Here is a 22878-nt window from a genome sequence, read left to right on the forward strand (position 1 = left end):
AGAATCTGATGTTTATTTTTTAGGGGTAAAGATGAATTGTGTCCAGAGCAATGAATTAAAAGAACAGTGAACAACTGAATTCTTATGGTTAAATCCAGATCACAGCTTAAAATGCAGAGGGAACCGGAAGCGAATGTGCAGCCCACTGGTGAAGAACAAAACCCAGGGCAAACGGTAGATGCTGGCCAAGGAGAATCCAAAGATCCTATGGTTGAGCTCTTAAATAAAATGAAACTTTTGATGAATACCGTAGCTAGTTTAGCTGCAAAACAGTCCCACATGTCTGCTACTCAGACGAAACTCTTTGCTGAGCAAGCGAGTATGTCAGCTGCGGAGGCGGCTACTTCTGCAAATGCAGAAAACATAGCTGTGGAACAGGCAAACGTAGTGGCCAAGGTAACAAATCTGACCACCACTGTGAGTAATTTTTTTTTACAGAACGGGCAGAGTTAGCCAAGAAAGTAAAGGGTATAACCAATAAATTGAGTTTTTAGGTGTAGGTAGGTTTGGTTAGATAAGTAAGTGTACTGATGTTTGCTTTCAGCATAACCACAAAGGGAGAGCTAAAGGCTGATTGTGTACTGTTATGTGTATACGAATAACTTTTGTGTTTATTTCCAGAATGAATTTTAATTTTGTATGTGTTCATGTTCTCGATTAAGTATAAAGAATAATGCAGTTTATGAATGATAGTTTCAGTACTTAATGGAAGCAAATATTTTGACAGGAAATGATTCCAAGTAGCTTTGGACAGTGAACTTCACGCACTTGCCTGAGAAGTATGCTAAGGCAGAATAATTTTTTTGGGGACACTAGACAACAAAGAGCAGGTGTGTGCATGCCATCTTGTGGTTACCATTACTAGCATTTTCAAATTTACAGTGTCATGTAAAAGGTAAACTAATGGTGGCTGAGCTGAGTCATGTTAGATTCGGATGCTAGCGAGAAATTACCATGTATTAGTGGTTAAATATTTGTATTACTTAAGCAAATTGACTTCCAGTGAAGCAAACAAAGTAATATGACATTGTAAATGAGGGAATATGTAACTGATTAAATTACGTATGAATTTATCGAAATATAAGTGCAGTGTAATTTTGCGTGCCCATGGACAACCTGTGACTGTTGATAGGGTACAAACAAGGCACAATAATTAGGAACATTATGAGAATTCATATCGTGTTGAGACTGATCTACGGAGTAATTCGAATGAAAATAGGAAATAAAAACAGTGACATTTAACAAAAGTGTTACAAATGCGAAAGAATGGTGAAAAATGAACAAAGAAAAACTAGATTCGAATCTGTGATGCCAGTGCAGAAACATGTTAGCATGCTAATCTAGTAACAATTTCAGGGCCGAGAAGAAATTCAGAGTAAGGGGTCAAAAGGTTCAGACTGGTCATTCTGTTTCATGTCCACACATCCTATTCCTGATCCCGATCAGAGCCCGTAACCACCTGGTCCACCACGAGAGACAACCCGATCCCGATCATTCGACTACGCATCCCGGTAGCGGTCGTGGGGGAGGGAGTCATCAGTCGAGACCAGCCCGCATTGCAGCGCACAGCCTCCCTGCGAGATCGACCGAATCTGCAATAAGTAACTGTGAAAAAACTGAACAAGAAGATTGTGTTTTAAATTAAGTAATTTCAGTTAAAGCTACCAGAATTCGAAATGGGATTTCGAAGCCGGGTTGGCTAACCTCACTCCTGGTTTTCCATGCCTTCCCCTTAAGGCTTTGCACAGATAGGGGTTGGGGGGATATTGGAGAGCCATTGCCATACCAATCGCCTATTGTCAACGGTGTTTGGTAAGCGTGGTTCAACTCGGAGAAGGGCGGTTGCATGCGGCTAATGCAGGAAGGGTTCGCGAAGGGTTGCAAGCAAAATTTCGCTCCCACGGGTTCTATGTAGCATCCCGTGGCCCGTGCTGGCTGGTGGAAGTCAGTTCAAAGACCTTCCTATTGCTATCGGTTTATAAGTGAATATATACTGCGAGGTGGTGCTTCACCAGCGCAGGCGAGACATTTGTTCGTTGACATCGTGTTGCTCCATGGCGAACGAAGAAAAGTAAGAAAATCGGAATGTGACTGGACTTTGTTACGAGACAGGATAACGAGAGGACGTGTAGGAGGTGTGTAAAATGAAACAGCCATTGTTAGCCACCATATTGAATAATTTTTATTTTATTTTATTTTTATTTTTATTTATTTATTTATTTATTTATTTTTTTGAGATTCACAAGCGATATGTAATGTTAATGTGGAGTTTAGTAACGTTCATAATACAGTCTGTTGCATTTCAAAGGTCATTGCGCGTATTTAATTTTGAACAAAGGATTCTGTGACGAACTATTACGTACTACAAGCTTGTATAGCGTGGTCGATGTTTGCTTTAGAACCTGCATCAATAACACAGTCAAAAGAGTAGATAAATTTTTTTCTGCTAAAAACAACTCATTTCACTCGCAGACAATCATAGAATGACCAAATGCGAATGGCAGTGTTCCAATTCGAGAAGATCGTATAGAAGTTTTCTTTCCACTACGTTTCAAGAGTTTTACAGGCAACCGCCGGAGTTAGCATCTGCTTCTCCACCACGAGATTAACTTGTCTACGTATAAGAAATTATGTATCCTGTGGGAGTAGACGACGCTGATCAAGATAGTTTCACAGACATACAAACAGAGATGCTACACGCACTAGTTCAGTAACAATGAGTTTAATATTACCAGGTCGAAAACATTAAATTCCTCTTTTGAGTGCATTGTGCTGTCGCCTACTGTCAGGTACTCCATATCAGCGACCTCAGTAGTCATTAGGCATCGTAAGAGAGCAGAATGGGGCGCTCCGCGGAATTCACGGACTTCGAACGTGGTCATACATCTCTACGCGAGATTTCCACATTCCTAAAAATCCCTAGGTCCTCTGTGTCCGATGTCATAGTGAAGTCTAAACGTAAAGGGACACGTACAGCACAAAAGCGTACATGCCGACCTCGTCTGTTGATTGACAGAGACCGCCGACAGTTGAAGAGGGTAGTAATGTGTAATAGGCAGATATCTGTGCAGACCATCACACAGGAGTTCCAAACTGCATCAGGATCCACTGCAAGTACTATGACAGTTAGGCGAGAGGTGAGAAAACTTGGATTCCATGGTCTAGCAGCTGCTAATAAGCCACGCCATCACGCCGGTAAATGCCAAGCGACGCCTCGCTTGGTGTAAGGAGCGTTAACATTGGACAATAGAACAGTGGTAAAACGTTTTGTGGAGTGACGAATCACGGTACACAATATGGCGATCCGATAGCTCGGTGTGGGTATGGTAAATGCCCGGTGAACGTCATCTGCCAGCGTGTGCAGTGCCAACAGCAAAATTCGGAGGCAGTGGTGTTATGGTGTGGTCGTGTTTTTCATGGAGGGGGCCTGCACCCCTTGTTGTTTTGCGTGGCACTATCACAGTACATGCCTACACTGATATTTGAGCACCTTCTTGCTTCCAAGTGTGGAAGAGCAATTCTGGGATGGCGACTGCATCTTTCAATATTATGGAGCACCTGTTCATAATCCACGGCCTGTGGCGGAGTGGTTCACGGCAGTAACATTCCTGTAATGGACTGACCTGCACAGGGACTGGATTGAAATCCATGGGACAACTTTGGGATGGTTTGGAACGCCGACTTCGTGCCAGGTCTCACCGACCGATATCGATTACCTCTCCTTAGTGCAGCACTCCATGAAGAATGGGCTGCCATTCCCCAAGAAACCTTCCAGCACATGATTGAACGTATGCCTGCGAGAGTGTAAGCTGTCATCAAAGTTAAGGGTGGGCTAACACCATGTTGAATTCCAGCATTTCCGATGGAGGGCGCCACAAACTTTTAAGTCATTTTCAGCCAGGTGTCCGGATAATTTTGATATCATAGTGCATCTATATGATGTGGAAAGTTGTAATTAACTCTAAATAATGGAAAGTGTGAGGTCAAATATTTGACTAGTAAGTGGAATCCGTAAAAATTCGTTTAAACGATAAATCACAAAAATTTGAAGTCAATTTAATTAAATGCCTGGAGAGTACAATTACGAATAACGAAAATTGGAACGACCAGATATAAAATGTTGTGGGGAAGGCTAACAAAGGATTGTCTCTTACTGACAGCATAGAAGATACACTGATCTACTAAAATAATTGCCTATCCTTCACTTGTCTTTGTCTTCTGGAGTACTGCTGCGCGTTATCAGTTTTTTGCCATACAGGACTGACGAAAGACGTGGAAAAAGTTTAAAGAAGGACAGCTCGTTTTCAATTATCGAGAACTTGTGAAGGGAGTGTCACTGATACGTTTCGCGAGTTGGTCTGGCAATCATTAAAGCAAAGTCGTTCTAGACGCGGCGAGATCTTTTTGCGAAATTTTTCCTCCGTATGTGAAAATATTATATTTCTTGACACCCACCTACATAGGGAGAAACAATCATCCTAATAAAATATGAGAAACCAAAGCTCGCACGGAAAGATTTTACTGGTCGTATTCCCTGCGTGCTGTTTGGGAGTGGAACGGTCTAAGGCGCTGCAGTCATGGACTGTACGCGGCTGGTCCCGGCGAAGGTTCGAGTCGTCCCTCGGGCATGGGTGTGTGTATGTTTGTCCTTAAGATAATTTAGGTTAAGTAGTGTGTAAGCTTAGGGACTGATGACGTCAGCAGTTAAGTCCCATAAGATTTCACACACATCTGCACATCTGGACTGGAACGCTACAGAAATAGTCTGGACCTGGTTCAATGAACAACACTCTTCCTAGCAAGTTAGTGTGAATTGCAGAGTAGTCACGTAGATGTAGATGTAAAGTTGTGTATAGACATCAGGGAATAACTGGAGTACAGGAAACCGTAGAGGACAGATATTGTGGAGTAAGGCAGGGATTGGAATATATAGGACAAGTTATTGTGGATATTTGGGTCTCGTGGTTCTCTAAAACGAAGAAACTGGGACAGGATAGGCAATCGTGTGCGGCAAGAAGACCGATGACCTAACTCCCTCCTCTAATAGAAATGATCGGACACAAATCTGTCATCCTAAAATATATTTGGCTTTTTGGACACAATACGAACAGCGCAATGCCCTCGATTAAAGGCGACCTCCAAACGTTAGAACCGAAGACTGAAGATGCCTTCCTCAAAAAGGTAGTGACAGACGGGATAAATGGAAACTTAACTAGCAAGAACATGAGACGGCTCACCGTGTACAGAGGAGCGCAAACCAATCAGTTCGAAAAGAATGAAGAAACTCTGGGCAAAGAAGAAAGCTAGGTTTACCGCAGATTACAAGAAATCTTAACGAGTTCTGTGTCGACCCAAAACAATTATAATCTCTTCAAAAGCAGTACAAAAATGTAGGAGGGCTGTCGTAAAACATACGACAGTTCTGGATATGGATGCAGCAAATCTCACTGTAATACGCCGTAGTGTAGACGACAGCCTTACCTTTTGTGGTCAACGCTGCACGGACTGAACCTTTCACACACTTCCCACGAGCCGGATTCACAGCTGTATTTCTGCTAGTAACTCTCTATCACTTTCAAAACTGGATAGCTCAGTCGGTAAGAGCGCTGTACTTAAAAAGCAATGTTCCTGCTTCGAACCCAGGTACGGGATTCACTTTTAATCTGCCAGGAAGTTCCGAAATAGGTCAAACTCCGCTACAGAGTGAAATATTCATTCCGGGAAGCTTTCGCTGGTCCGTTGTCCGTAAAGTTTTCCCTTCAGGAGTCATAATCCCGTTAGTCAGAAGAGCTTCCGCGAAGCCTAGAAACCAAAAGACAGGTAGTGACGCAAGTGAAGCTTTCAGGGCGGAACGTGAGTCCTGTTAGAATGGCTCAGTCAATACCCGAGAAAGGCAGTATTCCTGCTTTGTGTCAGGGTCCAATTTTAATTTACCAGGAATTTCAGAACAGTATACACATGGGCTCAGAGTGGAGCATTTATCTATAGTATGCATCCATTCTTGGATGCCATGTCCACTGCTACATATGAATTCGTTTTTTTTCCCTCAGCACTATGGCGTCTACCAGTAGGACAATGCAACGTATAATACAGCTCGAATTGTAAGTGTGTGGTTCAAAGACTACCAAGAAGAGTGGTGCTGTGGGACAGGAGAACCCTGCTGCGAGTTTGCGAATTGGCATGGCCACCAGACTAACCCTATCAAGAATCTGTGGAACCACCTCAAATCGGGCTTTTCGCGCTATGAATCCTCAATCGAGAAACCTAGCGTAGCTGGCCATGGAACTGGAGTTGGTGCGGCTCTTTAAATCCCAGTTGGTACTGTGGGGCAGCCCATTATACCCCAATGCGAACTTATTGTTATGTGCATACCGAGATTCGTATTACAGCATCCTACGCTGTTCCTTGCAACTGCACAAACTCGATGCAGCTTCCTACACAGAGTGCACGCTGATACGAATCTAGAAGAGAACTGGGGCCTGACTCTAGCTCGCAGCGCTCTTATTTATATAGCCACGGTGCGGAACGCCAAAGGCGTAGACGACAAAATTTGCCTTCCTAACTAGCCGCTCGGGCTAGTAAAGCACCACTTTAAGTTACTAAATAATTAATTGGTTCATTCGCTGAAGGCCAATGAAGATCCCAGTTTAATTGTGCTATCAGCACACAGGTAAGCATCCGTAATAAAACTCTGATGTGGCTATGCCAAATACTTTTGGCGAGAGAATTATTTTAGTTGCACTGCACGCAGTAGATGAGCTCTGAACTTACCCTTTGGAAAGACACTACAGCTATAGTTTTATAGCTACCTTTTGGAAGCTTCTCACATTTTTATTATTGTACCGTATCTCCATTCTACCTAAATCTAAACATCCTAGCTTTATCTAATCACTAACTTAATCTATCTTGCTTCCATACTCTTAGGACACAAAAACATAAAATCACGAATTTCAACCTGAATATTACTTTGTGAGATCCAGCATGCTGTTTCCGTTAAATTACGATGAAAAAGGAGTCCGAATATAAATTCTGAAGTTTCTAGCCCCTTCCTGTTGCGCTGATGATTTTTATGTAAAATGTCCCAATTTTGAAAACTGTTACAGTTACTAAACTGAAACTTAACACACTATCATTTTAGCATCATTCCTGACATGCAATTAACTTTTCAGATAATTTACTTTACTTTTAAGGTATTAACATTCATGACATCATAGCTAGTTACAGCAGACTAGGCTGGCACACAATGGAAAACATAGGAATTCTATATGGCGTGAGTAGGCTGCTTCCCTACAGTACCTTCTAGAACCCTACTGATTCTCTTCCTGCGCATCTCGCAGCGGTACGCTCTGCAAAACGTGATTGTTCACGGCTTCGACAAGTGGTGACACTAATGCAGCTGGACAATATATGTTGCCTATGTCCAGCCAAATGTTAGTTACAGTGTCGTACAAAAATAAGAAGTAAATCCATTAATAACTTTTTGAGATTTTTGGTTACAATTTTTTCCATTTATAGGATGGGGCAGTTAAATCTGTTTTGGGAAAATATATGGGAAACTACACATCGGATTACGAAAAGGTTTGTAATAGCAGTTGTTCGTCTCGAAGGGGGACAGCCAGTGACATTACGGTACCAATCGAGCCCCCTGCTCCATTCCAAGGGGGTGGGAGCGGTCAACTTTTAATTCATCAATAGGAAGCTCCATTTTTATAGTGGATTCGGACTCTCGGGGAAAAAATACATAACTTTTGGGTGGAACAATTTTATTGTTGCGTGATAGCTGGCACTGTAATCGATACAAACCAAATGGGCTACACGTTTAAATGTGATTGTAACTCGAGAAATTACCCAAGAGATTACGATCCTAGGAGGGTAGAAGGACGCTATTCTTACAACCTGTTATGCGACACCGGTGTTTTATAGCAAACCAACGTGCTTACCTAGACCTTAGAACGTTACGATGTCCACATTTTTGGTGTAATTACCGTCACAGATGGCGAGGAAGTGGAAAGCGGTTGGAACATACCATTGGTTTGAGTACGAAGTCGTCATCTTCATCAGGGGTAAAACTGACTGTCGTGGACCGGTGAGGCTTCCGCTTTTATAAGCAGTGGACGGCTTCTCATTGGCTGAATGACGTCACGGTGAAAACGACACGTACGGAGGTGGCGGCCTCTATGTCCATAGATTTTGTTTGCGCGCTCTATCCAGCGTTGCTTGCAGCGCCATCCATCGCAAAAGGCGGAGAACTACGGGGAATGTAAGAAGTCCTCCTCTGCGCTCTTTCTTTATCAACTGCGCGCTGCCTTGCATTGTTGAGTGCATATCCGGAGAAGCCGTCCGCTGCTTATAAAAGCGGAAGCCTCACCGGTCCACGACAGTCAGTTTTACCCCTGACGAAGATGACGGAGGTAGTCATAGAAAGCTCGGGATTTTATCCAAATTTGACGCGGCAGGTAAACCAAGAACTTTTTATGCAAGACCATTGGTTTGTTCATCAGTGCAGTAACAACTACATTTACCGTTACCCAGAAACAACAACATGGACGGAGTAGTGTTTTGTTCCGTTCGAGGTGCTTTTTTAATGTGAGTCCCCTTGCCTTTCACCATCGGTGTGCTTGTCTTAGGTCTTCCCTTTGCCTCTCACAAATCTTCATGTTTTATTGAAGCAAATGTTTGAAATTGTGCCCGTTTGGTGGAATACACTTTGCAACCCCGTTTCTGAAAGACAGTCATTCGTCTCTAAGTGTCCCTTCGCTAACATTTGCACATTCAGTGATAATTTGCTGCCTCATATTTGAAAGGGTTGTTAGTGCGTCCACGTAACATTTCTCTTTTAGCTTTCCCCACAAGAAAAAATCAGGATGCGTCAAATCCGGTGAACGCGCAGGGCCAATCATAAGGACGTCCTCGTTCAATCCATCCACTGCGACATTTTCCTTTGTCGGAGGCCGTGGTGAGATTCTTCGTGTCGGTTGAACACTTCCAGCTGCACTAAAGAGTTGGATATCACTGCGAAATGTTCCACTCAGGGAACAGGTTCGCTCACCGTCGACGAGCTACTCCTACATGCCTATTTGACGCAAATTACGAAGCAATCAAATCTACCCTCTCTGAAATCATCAATATCGTTGCACACCTAGGAAGAGTTATCAGCGATTCGAATGTTGGCAGTAAAGTGAACCGCGATCGCTTCGCTCCACCATTTCCTTGTCCGCCGTTCGCAGTACGGCCACAGTCCCGCTGACTCAGTGGAACCACACCGTTGCTACTAGAGGCGTTGCACGTGCGGTGACAATCTGATAACGGACTGTTCACCGTTTGTGCATCACAGATGGTTATTTTGGTGGTACAAAATGTATCGCAGACGATAGTTAGCATATCGAAGATTCCCTTCTAAGTTTTCATCGGTTTGTAACCCATTTTGATTTGTGTCGGTTACAGCGCCATCCTTTACGCTACGATAAAATTATTCCACACAAAAGTTACCTATTTTTTTTCTAGAGAATCCGAATCAACGGTAAAAATTGTGGTGTTTCTATTTAATATTTCAAATCTGACACTCCTCCCACCCTCTAGTGGTGGGGCAGGTGGTCGAGTGTAGCGTCACTGGATGTTCCCTTTCGAAACGAACAACTTTTATTACAACATTTTTCATCCGGATTGTAGTGTCCGAGATATTTCCACAAAGAGCTTTAACCTCCCCACCCTGTATACATGGTGCTCCAGTAAGTGTATAAAAACTCGTGCGTATCCGAATTCACCGTTGTGTCAAAATTTCATAGCAGTCGTGAACGATTTCCGGAAACTTAAGATTTAGAACAAGCGAAGACTCACGTTTCTATTTATATATATTTTTCTTAATATATTTTCTTGAAACGGAACTTCTTGTCTCGTTCCATATAATAAATCCTGGCACATGAGAACTATTGCGAGTGTTTTTTTTATTTAGCGGAAGTAATTACTAGGGTAACATACAGAAGAGAATGAACCAGGTGTTTATTTATTTATTCAGTCATTCATTCATTTTATGCGTGCCACATTTCCTACTTGCCATTCCTTTATGCGACCTGGTTTGTGTGATTGAGATAGTTAATGATGTAGCAGAAACCTTGGTCGAAGGTTGTAGCTGTGCATGTTGAAAGGTGGCTACACTGAGCCACAGCGCCAGAAATCGCGCCAGAGAGTATTGTTCCGCCGCCTCCACTGGCAGTGATTATTGAGACGTAGCGGCAGGCAGTGCTTACCGAGAAGTTGTGGTGGACACTGCTTGTCGTGAAGTCAGAGTGAGATGTGGTAGTGGAGAGTGTTGTTCCATGTTTTATGCAGTGGTTTGATGGGAGAGATAGCAGATGTTGTTCTAATGGAGATATTGTAATGGTCAGAGTGCTTTTCGTCAATATATATGAAGGTAAGTCGTGAAGTCAGAGTGAGATGTGGTAGTGGAGAGTGTTGTTCCATGTTTTATGCAGTGGTTTGATGGGAGAGATAGCAGATGTTGTTCTAATGGAGATATTGTAATGGTCAGAGTGCTTTTCGTCAATATATATGAAGGTAATAAATATTATGTTGTTTATTTATTTTACCGAGAAGTTGTGGTGGACACTGCTTGTCGTGAAGTCAGAGTGAGATGTGGTAGTGGAGAGTGTTGTTCCATGTTTTATGCAGTGGTTTGATGGGAGAGATAGCAGATGTTGTTCTAATGGAGATATTGTAATGGTCAGAGTGCTTTTCGTCAATATATATGAAGGTAAGTCGTGAAGTCAGAGTGAGATGTGGTAGTGGAGAGTGTTGTTCCATGTTTTATGCAGTGGTTTGATGGGAGAGATAGCAGATGTTGTTCTAATGGAGATATTGTAATGGTCAGAGTGCTTTTCGTCAATATATATGAAGGTAATAAATATTATGTTGTTTATTTATTTGTGTGTCCTAAATAATGTGTCATTACAGGTTCAGTCAACAAAGCATCTGGCTTGTGTTCTTGTATTAGAGTGTAATTTTGGTTTTCTTGCACAATTATGGTATTTGTAGTTTTCTTTTATCACGTCAGTATAATTGCTATTTAAAAATTCTTGTCTTGTTGAAGAAGAACCGTGCCAGATGTGCGTTGAGTCATACTACCACATACAGAACAGCGACACTTGTGCTTTGTTGGTTTCGTAGGTTTTATAGTTGCTGGGGACTTAATTAATTAACTGTGTTAACGAAAATTTTCTTACATTCTTTGTTGTCATTCTAAGCAGTCAGATTGCGTACTAAAACTAGTCAGGGCCAGCCGTTTACGAGACTTGCGTAATCGGACATACAGCTACTAAAAATATTTGCATTCTTATTTTTTTTATAATTAAGCCCCCATGCACGTGGCGACCGCTGCTTCGGATCGTCCCTTGGAATTCTTCTGATTGTAAAAATAGTAGACAGTAGTATTGTTGTAGTAATTTGTAGTTTAGTAATTGTAGTCTATTTTGCATGTGTAGATTTGGTAATTGGCATTCTTCTAATGGTATTTTTCAAAATTTAATTTTTATTGCCTTGTATACGCGTTTGACGATTTGGTGCAATTATTTCAATTGTTCGATTAATCGTGTTTGAGGGAAGTATTTCGTGTGAATGGTATTGTTGAAGATGAGGAGTCATTGTGTGTAATTTTCGTACAGTGACGAATTTTTTATGTTTTGTAAATGATTACGCGATCGATGAAAAAGGCAAAAATGATGGATAGTGAGAATGGCGAAATTGTTAACATGGCGAACTCGCCAACAGAGGAAAACAGTGTGACGAATAATGAAGTGGAAAACAATGTAATAAGTCGGGAAAATAGTCCGGAACCATTTCAAATTTTTCTCAATCAGAAAATTCACAGAATCCGAGATTAACGACAGAAGATTCTGGAATAGTATCGAACACAGATAGCCTTTTGGCTATGCAGAAGGAAGTTAGTTTTGCGGGAAATGTTAGGGGCGAAAAGAATTTTGAACAAGTTAACACGGAGCAGTTGATGAGTGCAATATTAAATTTGGGAACTCGGTTAGACTCACAAATGGGAACAATGGAGCAGTTACGATCTGAATTAAAAACAGATATGGGAACAATGGCAACACGGTTAGACTCTCTGGGATCACAGTTACGATCTGAATTAAAAACAGATATGGAAACAGTGGGATCACAGTTACGATCTGAATTAAAAACAGATATGGGAACAATGGAAACACGGTTAGACTCACGAATAGGGACATGTTTCAAAAACATGAAAGATGAATTAAAGAAAGAAATCAGAGAAGAAGTACAACCGATTTTGAATGCTCACAATAATAGATTAGTTGCAGTAGAGATTAGACAAAGGGAACAGAATAGAGAACAGGAAGAAAGAGATCGCGCGATAGTACAAAAATTTTCAGAGTTAAATTTACACCGTGCAAAAGATAAGGAAGAAATATTTGAGAGAATCGAGGAATCCGTACCAAATGACAGATTAAATAACCTAACACAACAGTATGAACAGTTACCTACTAAATGTGTTAATACTGAAACCCGAGTCGCGACACTTACGGAAGACGTAAATAAACAGAAAGAACAAATAGGTGATTTATCGGAAAGAGTTGAGGAGATTTCAGATAAATTGACAAGTCTTAGTTTAAATGGGGACAGAGATTCTGACGATACAGCTCCATTACCATTTGCAGAAACCGAAGAGTACCAGAATATAAATAAGCATGTTGAAAATCAGGGAAAATTTAATGAACGCGTGAAAAGGGAATTTGAGGCATTAAAAAAGCAAGTCAAACAAATTGAAGGCGAAATCGTAGGAAAAGACAGCAGAAGAAATCTAGAATCACAGATAGCAGAGGGCTTTGAAGAAAATAATTTGTTTCATTTACGGGATGCAACAAGAGAGCGCCAGGCGCGCGAACTTTACAATAATCGACATTGGGACTGGGACAGACGCGGTAGGTCTTTGTCGCCACGAGGCGAAAACTTTGACTGTAAACACTTTTTGACTGTTCGGAAATTTAAGATCTTCCGCAATTCTAAGAATGACATACATCCATGTGCATGGTTAGATCAATTTATGTACGCACTCCCACCAAATTGGCCACTAAGTCACAAACTGGAATTTATGTGTGGATATTTAGAAAACGAACCGGCGACGCGGATGCGCTCACTCATGAGAGATTGTAATAGCCTAAATGATTTTTATCATGCATTTCTATCGGCATATTGGTCCGAAAACACGCAAGACAGAGTCAAACACAGTCTTATTATGCAGCGTAATTTCAAACAGTCTGAGTTCCGCACGCCAGCGGAATATTTTGAAGACATGATTCGAAAGAATCAGTTCCTTTCCAACCCTTATAGCCCGACTGAATTAATTCGCATTTGTTTAACTAAGCTGCCACAATCCATAAGACAAATTGCTTTAGCCGGACGATGTAAAGACGACATTGAGACTTTTAAGACTTTGTTGCAAGAACTTGAGTATGACAACGACGACGGGACTTCTTGTAACTTTTTCAGTAACAGTATTTACAATAGATTTTCAGAGAAAAGAGATAGTGATCGGAACGGGCGTTATATGGGTAACTTTGAGAATGACAGACGTAACAGACAGGACAATAGATACCAGCCTTATGACAATAACAGACGTTCTAACAGAAATTACACAGACAATTATAATAACGGTAATTCGTACCAGAATGATCAATCATACGGAAACAGTAATCGGTATCACCAAGACAGAAATTATTCATACAGTAATAGAAGTTCTTACTACAGAAATAATCAGGGTAGTAGATACAACAATAATTTCAGAAGTGACAGTCGAAATTACACAAGAAGAAGTTATGCAGACAGACAGGAAAACAGAAATTTTAATAACAGACACAACCAAGAATTTGTATCTAACAGACAGGAGGGACCTAATTGGCATCCTCCACGTGACAGACCTTCAGAGAGACAAGTGCAAATCGTAGAAATGGATCCGCGAAATGACGCGAATAATCAAAGACGTGACGCAAACAATCGACAATGACTAGCAGCTTCGGCTTCTGGCAGCAATATAGACGGTTCAGAAAGTAATGACACTACGGCTTTACACTACGTACGCCTGGAAGACATGAGAGACATTTTGTTAGACGAAAAGGAAAATAATGTAGACGCATTTTTACATCCTGTTATTGAAGTATGTGTGGGTAAGAATAAGTTCACTGCAGTTTTAGATTCTGGGAGCCCATTGAACGTCATTAGTGAATCAGTTTTTCGTATATGTGAAAGGACTATTGCCTGTCCTGTGTTACCTATTTCTAAAACTACAATTCAAGGAGCGATTTCTGGAAAAGGTGTAGAAGTTAAACAACAGACCAACCTAAATTTCAATTGTCAAGGATACGAATTTTCTGCTAATTTTATTATTGTTCCATTACTCAGTACACAAATTATATTAGGTATGGAGTTTCTTAACGCACATAAGGCAATTTTGAACTTTAAAGAAGGAAGTGTGAATTTGACTGTTGCCGGAATGCCGATATGTTTGAAATTTTTCGAGTGTTTAACAAGATCTGAGTCAGATACAAAATGTTTAAGGTTTCTTACTTCTGATGTTTTCGTTGAGCATTATGACGACAATGTGTTTATTCATGACAATGACAATAGATACAGAGACGCGATGGATGATATAATTAATAGCGAAGATTAATGAAAAGGTTAAGAAAGCTGAAGTGCCAGATGACGTTGCAAGAGAAGAGCTGCACCAAATTTTGACTTCACATGCTACAGTGTTTAGTCATCACACGGGAACTATACAAGGCTTACAATATTTATTTAAAGTAAAAGAACACACACCATTTCGCGGGAAAACGTACGCTATTCCTTTGGCTTACAGAGACAAGGTTAAGAATGAACTTCAGTACATGTTAGATCAGGGCATTATTGAGCCTGCAGTCAGTCCTTATACTAGCCCATTACACGTTGTTCTTAAAAAGGATGGGTCAATTCGTTTGGTTCTGGATTCCAGACAGATAAATAATATCATCATTCCTGAAACTGACCGTCCACAAAATTTAGATGAACTTCTTCAACATTTTCATGGAATTAAAGTTTTATCCACGATTGATATGCGCGCAAGTTTTTGGCAAATAGAACTCCACCCTGATTGTAGAAAGTACACTGCCTTTTTAGCCTTTGGTAACTGTTACCAGTTTCGGAAATTACCGTTTGGACTTACTGTATCTTCAGCAGCATTCATTCGTAGCTTAAATGAAATTTTACCTGTTTATCTTCGTGACAATATTACTTCATATGTTGACGACATTCTTATTGCTAAACATTCTTGGAGTGAGCATAACAAAATTTTGGATTCATTATTACGTATTTTTGCAAGAGTTGGCATTACGGTGAACTTAGAAAAATCCGAATTTGGTCGTTCTCAGGTGAAATTTCTCGGTCACATTATTTCTACAGAAGGTATTCTTCCTGATCCAGAAAAATTAGACGCAATTCGTAATTATGCTGTTCCTACCACAAAACGTGATGTTCGTAGTTTCCTTGGTGTCTGTAATTTTCTTAGACGCTTTGTTAGATTGGACGATTTGGCCACACCTCGTTTATGTGAACTATCTGGAAAGAACTCTAATTGGTGTTGGGATGAGGAAGCTCAGTCAGAATTTGAACAACTTCGTGATGCTTTAGTTGCTGCTCCACTTCTTTCACATCCGGATTTATCTAAAGATTTTTGTTTGGCGACGGACTCATCATACAAAGGACTAGGTGCACATTTATTTCAAGAGATAGAAGAAGACGGCGTTGTAGTACAAAAGACTATTGCATTTGGAAGTCGTGTTCTCTCTAAATCAGAAAAGAATTATTCGATTACGGAACTTGAAGCCTTGGCTGTTGTTTGGGCTTTTACAAAATTTCGCACATTTTTGTTTGGCAGACATACTAAGGTTTACACCGATCATCGAGCTCTTGAGTTTCTTATGTCGACAAAATTAACTCATGGCAGATTGTCACGATGGGCGTTGTACTTACAGGAATTTGACTTTAGTATTGTTTACATACAGGGTTCTTCAAATATTGTTGCTGATGCTTTATCACGTGCACCTATGGGTTTGAAACAAAGTGCTGAGGAGGACTGCAAGGAAAACAATTAATGTTTGATTTATATTCAAGGTGTTGCGTTTGAGAACTTTATTTCGTCTTCGCTCCAGGACATTGCTAAGGAGCAAAATAAGGATCCAATCTGGAAGGACATTAAGGAGAAGTGGAGGAGAAAGGAAAGCGTAGCGATTAGACAGCATTATTTAGTTCGCAAGGACATTCTTTTTAAACGAAAATCGGTCGACAACTCTGTTTGGTTAGTTTGTATTCCTGATGAGTGGGTTAATAAGCTGATTTGGTACACGCATTTCAGTTATGCACACTTTGGTCCCAGAAAATGCTTTCATAAATTACGAGAAAATTGCTGCTTCAATAATATGGAAAAACGTATTCGATTTGTTCTTGCCAAATGCAAATTATGTCAAAAGGCTAAGCCGCCAACAGTATCTCACAGAGCACCGTTGTTTCCTATCATTCCAGCGAAATTAAAGGACATGGCTGCAGTTGATTTGTTCGGTCCAGTGGTTCGATCTACTAATGGTTTTGCGTACATTTTCGTAGCAGTGGAGTTGACATCAAAATATGTGTGTTTTACACCGTTACGCAAAGCAACAGCTCGTTCGGTATCTAATGCTTTCATTAACCATTTTCTTAAAGAAGTTGGTCATGTTGATAAGGTTATATCAGATAATGGATCACAGTTTCGTTCTAAAATTTGGCTTCGTACTCTACGGCGTCGTAAAATTAAACCAATCTTCATTTCACTTTTTCACCCCCAATCTAACGCTTCAGAGAGATGGATGAAGGAAATCAATAAATTGTGTCGTCTTTATTGTCATCAGAATCACAGAACTTGGGATCAGTATCTTCATATTTTTCAAAACATTCTGAATGAACTTCCTAACGACTCAACTTCTTTACCACCTATACTGATATTAAAAAACAAAGCACCGACAAATCGCATTTCTGAAATCGTTCCTTTTCCACCTACACGGAAACTGCGGCATTCTGAAGTTGTCAACCTGGCTCTACAAAATATTGCATCTGCGGCTGCTAGAAGAGAGAAATCAGCTAAGCGTCCTGGTCGTTTAAAAATCTTGTCAGTTGGTCAGAAGGTGTTAATTAAGGCTCATCGTTTGTCTCACAAAGGAAAAGGCTTGTGTCGGAAATTTTTTCTGCTTTATAATGGTCCATATAGAATTCGAAAAATTATTCATGATAACACTGTCGAAGTAGAAACTCTTAAATCACGACGCTCTAAGGGAATACATCATATATCTAACGTTAAAATTTTTGTGGAATGATTTACTTTTGAAAAATTTTTGTAGAATGACATACTTTTGAGAAACTAACAGTTGTATGTAAACACACGGAGAGTACAAGGATACCGCGCTGTGTTTTGGCGGCGGCATATACTCAAAGCAACAGTCAAGTCTGCGCGCCGCACAAGGCAGTCGTTGACCGCAAACAATCACTTCCTACGTCACGCGCCTACAGCTGATCGAGCGCCCAGTGCGAATGCACTGACAGCCGTAAACAAATTCAGTCTTTCTCCGAATAAAATCAGTATAAAGCTATAATGACTTGATGAATTATGTTATTAACATTCAGTATGTTTCAGGATACGGTTCTATAAAATATTTAAGAACTTCAGCTAAATTCTGTGCGTGTCCGACGTTAAGACGACTTGCTATCGAGAAAATTTCAGGAAAAATGTCATTTCGAAGAAGAAAGTAATAAACTAAAAAGGTAATTATTAATTGAGTTTATTTTTCAGGTAACATATTTCCACTTAGGTACGTACTTTAGACGTAATTTGCTGCTCGCGATTACGTGATTCATACTTTGTGCTAAATTTCATGTTCTATGAATTTACTTGTGAAGCGACGTGCTTGCGTACGTTAACTGATTTTGACAATGATTATTAATGAACTGGGTTGTAACTTGTGTATATTATGCATCGCTTGACTGCACTGCTTTTTCACTGATGTTATATTTTCTTTTATTATGTGCCTGCTGTGCTTATTTATTTAAATTATAATTGTCACCTGATTAATTATGCTGATGTGGTTAGGTATGTAAGTTATACTTTGTGATTTATCTGCTTGCGCCTTCATGTTTACTTATTAAGATACGATGCTAATGACCTGTTTAGTACGTAAGATATACGTTTACTGCTATGCGTATGGATTGCACATTTACACATTTCTGCTTGTTGTCATAACTATACTTTAATTTGGTATATAGCAATGCTGATGTACAGTGTACGGACATGGAGTGTGGGTTACGCTGTGGTATGGGTTACGGATTGTTCGCTTGGCGAAGCCTCGTTATAGAAATTGTGCTGCATCCACTTGTTGACATTCTGTTCACTACTGGTATATTTACTCGCTGTTGCTTGTTTTGCTTACGCTCAGTGCTTTATATTTTAACATAAGAAAATGAACTGCAGTAATTCGACGAGCGACTTTAGTACAAGAAACATCATAGAAGTCACATGAGCTGGAGGTTTTATGAAAGCTGTATAAATGTATGCCAATAGGAAGGAAGCGAACGACATGACATACCAACACAGTTATTACACTGCATTTTTCGTGAGAAATTGAAATAGGAAGTGACACTTGACGCAAGAAATACTCCACATGTTTGCTTCTATTTGCCATAATTCTTGAAGTGGTGTACACACTGTGAAATATTAGGATCATTCACACTCCGTAATCGTACTTAATTACTGAGAGTTATTCGAACTAAGTCTGTTAGAGGTCATGTATGCATTCTTTGTTTATAATTCATAATGAGTAGAAGATTTTGGTCAGATGGATTACACAGAGGTTGTGTGTTGACAGTGTGTCTTCGGATTGTATGGGATGAGGAGGTTCGCATTAGGATTTTATCTGTACTCGATCGAGGAGACTGACTAGAGGAAAGAGTTGTTATGGAAGTGAAATGATACTGGCAATAAGTTTTATATGTATCGACGTATTGAAGAGGTATTATGGAGGTATTGAGATTATATGAAGTCGATTGGAGTTATGGTGTATAAGAGGTAAAATAAGTGAGGTGCATATTTTTTTTTTTTTTTTTGTTGTTGGTCTATATGGAACAAGGAGGATGAAGATAGCAGACTAGAACACTAAAATGGAAGGAAGATTGTCTACACACACTTTGTTAAATCACTAAGCAGTATGTACTTTTTTTTTGGAGAGAGGAAGTTGCATATCTTGGCACACTGACAGTTGTTCAGCAACCGTACATTTTTATTTGGCTTGGCAAACATTGGTCTTGACATGATGACTATGACGCTAACTTAACTATTATTGACTGTTATACACTGCTGCCACTACTACTTGATACACAAGTTGAACATAAAATTTTGACAGAATTGAATTACACAGTTAACACTATTCAATTACACAGTAGTACTTAATGTGGATGAAAGATGAGTGAGTGTGTTTTGTGTGTTTTCCTTTCCTAATCCTACCCACCTATCTCCTAAATATTATTTTATTTGTTTGTAGTGGCTTGCACTGACACCCATAAATATTATAGGTTTACTGATGTTTGTGTATTTGTAATAGTAATATGACAATTATCTGATATCATTTGTGTGTTTGTTATGATTTGTATGATTAGTGTAAGTGCATTGTAAAAGCATTTGTATGTGCATTCAAATTATTGTTCATGCTTGAACTGTCTGATTAGTGATGGTGAATATTGTGAACTGTTAGCTGCACTTTTCAACATGATGTGTGACACTTAGAAATGTTTAATTTCTGCTGATTAACTGTGTGATCAGTGATAGTAAATATTATGGACTGTTATTTGTACTTTTTCTACATGATTGGTGCCAATAGGACATGTTCAATTTCTGCTTATAAACTCGGATGAATAGTGTGTTCAGTGATAGTGAATATGATGGACTGCTCTCTGCACCTGCTCATCATTGCTGGGTGCAACTGATGGAACTGCCTTTATTGAAATGATGTCACTTGTTGCTCTCTGCACCTACTCAACAATACTGGGTGCACAGATGGAGCTACTTCTATGGAAATGATGTCATTTGTCGGTGTCTGCACCTATTCAACATTGCTGGGTACCACAAATGGAACTGCTTCTACTGAAATGATGTTACTTCTTGCTGTCTGCACCTACTCAACATTGCTGGGTGCCACTGATGGACTGCTTCTACTGAAATGATGTCACCTGTTGGAGTCTGCACCTACTCCACAATGCTGGGTGCCATTGATGGACTGCTTTTACTGAAATGATGTCACCTGATCGTGTCTGCACCTATTCAACATTGCTGGATGCCACTGATGGACTGCTGTCTGCACCTACTCAACATTGCTGGGTGCCACTGATGGACTGCTTCTACTGAAATGATGTCACCTGATCGTGTCTGCACCTATTCAACATTGCTGGATGCCACTGATGGACTGCTGTCTGCACCTACTCGACATTGCTGGGTGCCACTGATGGACTGCTTCTACTGAGATGATGTCACTTGTTGCTGTAGCACCTATTCAACATTGCTGGGTGCTACTGCTGGAACTGTCAACGACTTGTTAGGAAAGCATTTTATGTGAATATTGTATAAACTGATTTTTTGTGTATTACTGTTTGTGAAAAGTTATGAGACTCTTACCTGTACATATTCGTCATTGCTGACGCTATTGATTGAACTGTTTAACCACATTATATTTGTGTAAACTATTATGTAAAGCCATATGTATGAAAAAATTTGTATTCCTTACTGTATTTTATATATTAGGCTATTGTAAGGTCAGTGCAAAGCCAAAATTTTATCTAGTTATATGATATTTACGTATTAATATTATCTTTTATTTTTGTCTGTATTTTTTTTTTGACGAATTTGGTGGTATTTTCACCACCAATGCTGGCAAAAATACCATCAAATTCTAGCCCGTGGAGGAGGGGCATATGAAAGGTGGCTACACTGAGCCACAGCGCCAGAAATCGCGCCAGAGAGTATTGTTCCGCCGCCTCCACTGGCAGTGATTATTGAGACGTAGCGGCAGGCAGTGCTTACCGAGAAGTTGTGGTGGACACTGCTTGTCGTGAAGTCAGAGTGAGATGTGATAGTGGAGAGTGTTGTTCCATGTTTTATGCAGTGGTTTGATGGGAGAGATAGCAGATGTTGTTCTAATGGAGATATTGTAATGGTCAGAGTGCTTTTCGTCAATATATATGAAGGTAATAAATATTATGTTGTTTATTTATTTGTGTGTCCTAAATAATGTGTCATTACAGGTTCAGTCAACAAAGCATCTGGCTTGTGTTCTTGTATTAGAGTGTAATTTTGGTATTCTTGCACAATTATGGTATTTGTAGTTTTCTTTTATCACGTCAGTATAATTGCTACTTAAAAATTCTTGTCTTGTTGAAGAAGAACCGTGCCAGATGTGCGTTGAGTCATACTACCACATACAGAACAGCGACACTTGTGCTTTGTTGGTTTCGTAGGTTTTATAGTTGCTGGGGACTTAATTAATTAACTGTGTTAACGAAAATTTTCTTACATTCTTTGTTGTCATTCTAAGCAGTCAGATTGCGTACTAAAACTAGTCAGGGCCAGCCGTTTACGAGACTTGCGTAATCGGACATACAGCTACTAAAAATATTTGCATTCATATTTATTTTAATTAAGCCCCCATGCAATGTGTAGAATGGTTCTGTGGTAGGATAGTACCAACCCTCTAAACGTGAGAAAGTTTAGCAAAGATGGTGGGCAAGTCAGGTGAAAGAGCTCGCGAAGTGCCGCTGTTCGGCTCTGTTAGGTTGGCGAATCTTCCCACCACCACCTTTTGAACGAAGTTCGGTTAAGCGTGGTGTCCGGTCTTCTTGCTCCAGGTACCCGGCGCTGAACAGACGTGGAGACGCAGCTCTCGATTTGGTAAAGTAACAAAGGTATTAGATTGTGTGAAAGCTGTTTAGTAATGAAGTCCAGTTGTTCAAATCAGATGCAAGATAACCACTAAACCCCCATAAGGGAGTTTATTTTCACAGTTTATTCACATTTCAGTTGAACTTTACGTTTGGACTTTGGTTACGTCAGCATCATGGACCTTCAGCTCATTGTCATTATTATTGCTCTCCGCTTAACGGAAAGCCACTCATTAAATGTGTCTTAATCCGGTCTTACATTTTGAGTAATATTTTGGGGAATTTTTATTTATTTTCTATGTGTTACTTTGTGGACTTGTTTTCGCGCCACGTGGTAGGTCGGAGCAACCGCCACATTGACTCTGTGTAGTTTCGGACTGAAAATGTATTGTAAACGATGGATAACCATACATTGCTGCGCGAGTGTAAATAGCGAAAGAATAATCTCGGTTTCCGTATTTTTTCTGGATTTTTGTTGTCCACTGAAACTTGCCCACGTGTGAAGTGATAATGTTTCGTGTGTTCCCCCATAACTGTTTGATTTGTTGGCAATGTTGTGCATTACGGAATATACACGATTTAAGCTCGTACATTTAGCAAAGGATCTGATTTTAATGCCCTCTGACTTGACAAAGACTTCTGAAATTCTCTTCCACCCTGATCTAGTTCACTTGTAGCGTCTTTGCTCAACTTGTTTCGCGTGCCCAGTAGCAATTTAATTCAATAAGAATGGGTGTCGGTGTAATTGTCTGTTTGTAGAAAATTACGTTAAAGTCAGGTCTGCGCTCCAGCCTCTTAATTACGTGGCGGAAGTGAACGATGTTAACTAGCGAGACCAATTGTGATCATGTTCATTGCAACAGAAATATGTCCAGTAGT

Source organism: Schistocerca cancellata, chromosome 2 (assembly GCF_023864275.1).
Source record: "Schistocerca cancellata isolate TAMUIC-IGC-003103 chromosome 2, iqSchCanc2.1, whole genome shotgun sequence".
NCBI lineage: Eukaryota > Metazoa > Arthropoda > Insecta > Orthoptera > Acrididae > Schistocerca > Schistocerca cancellata.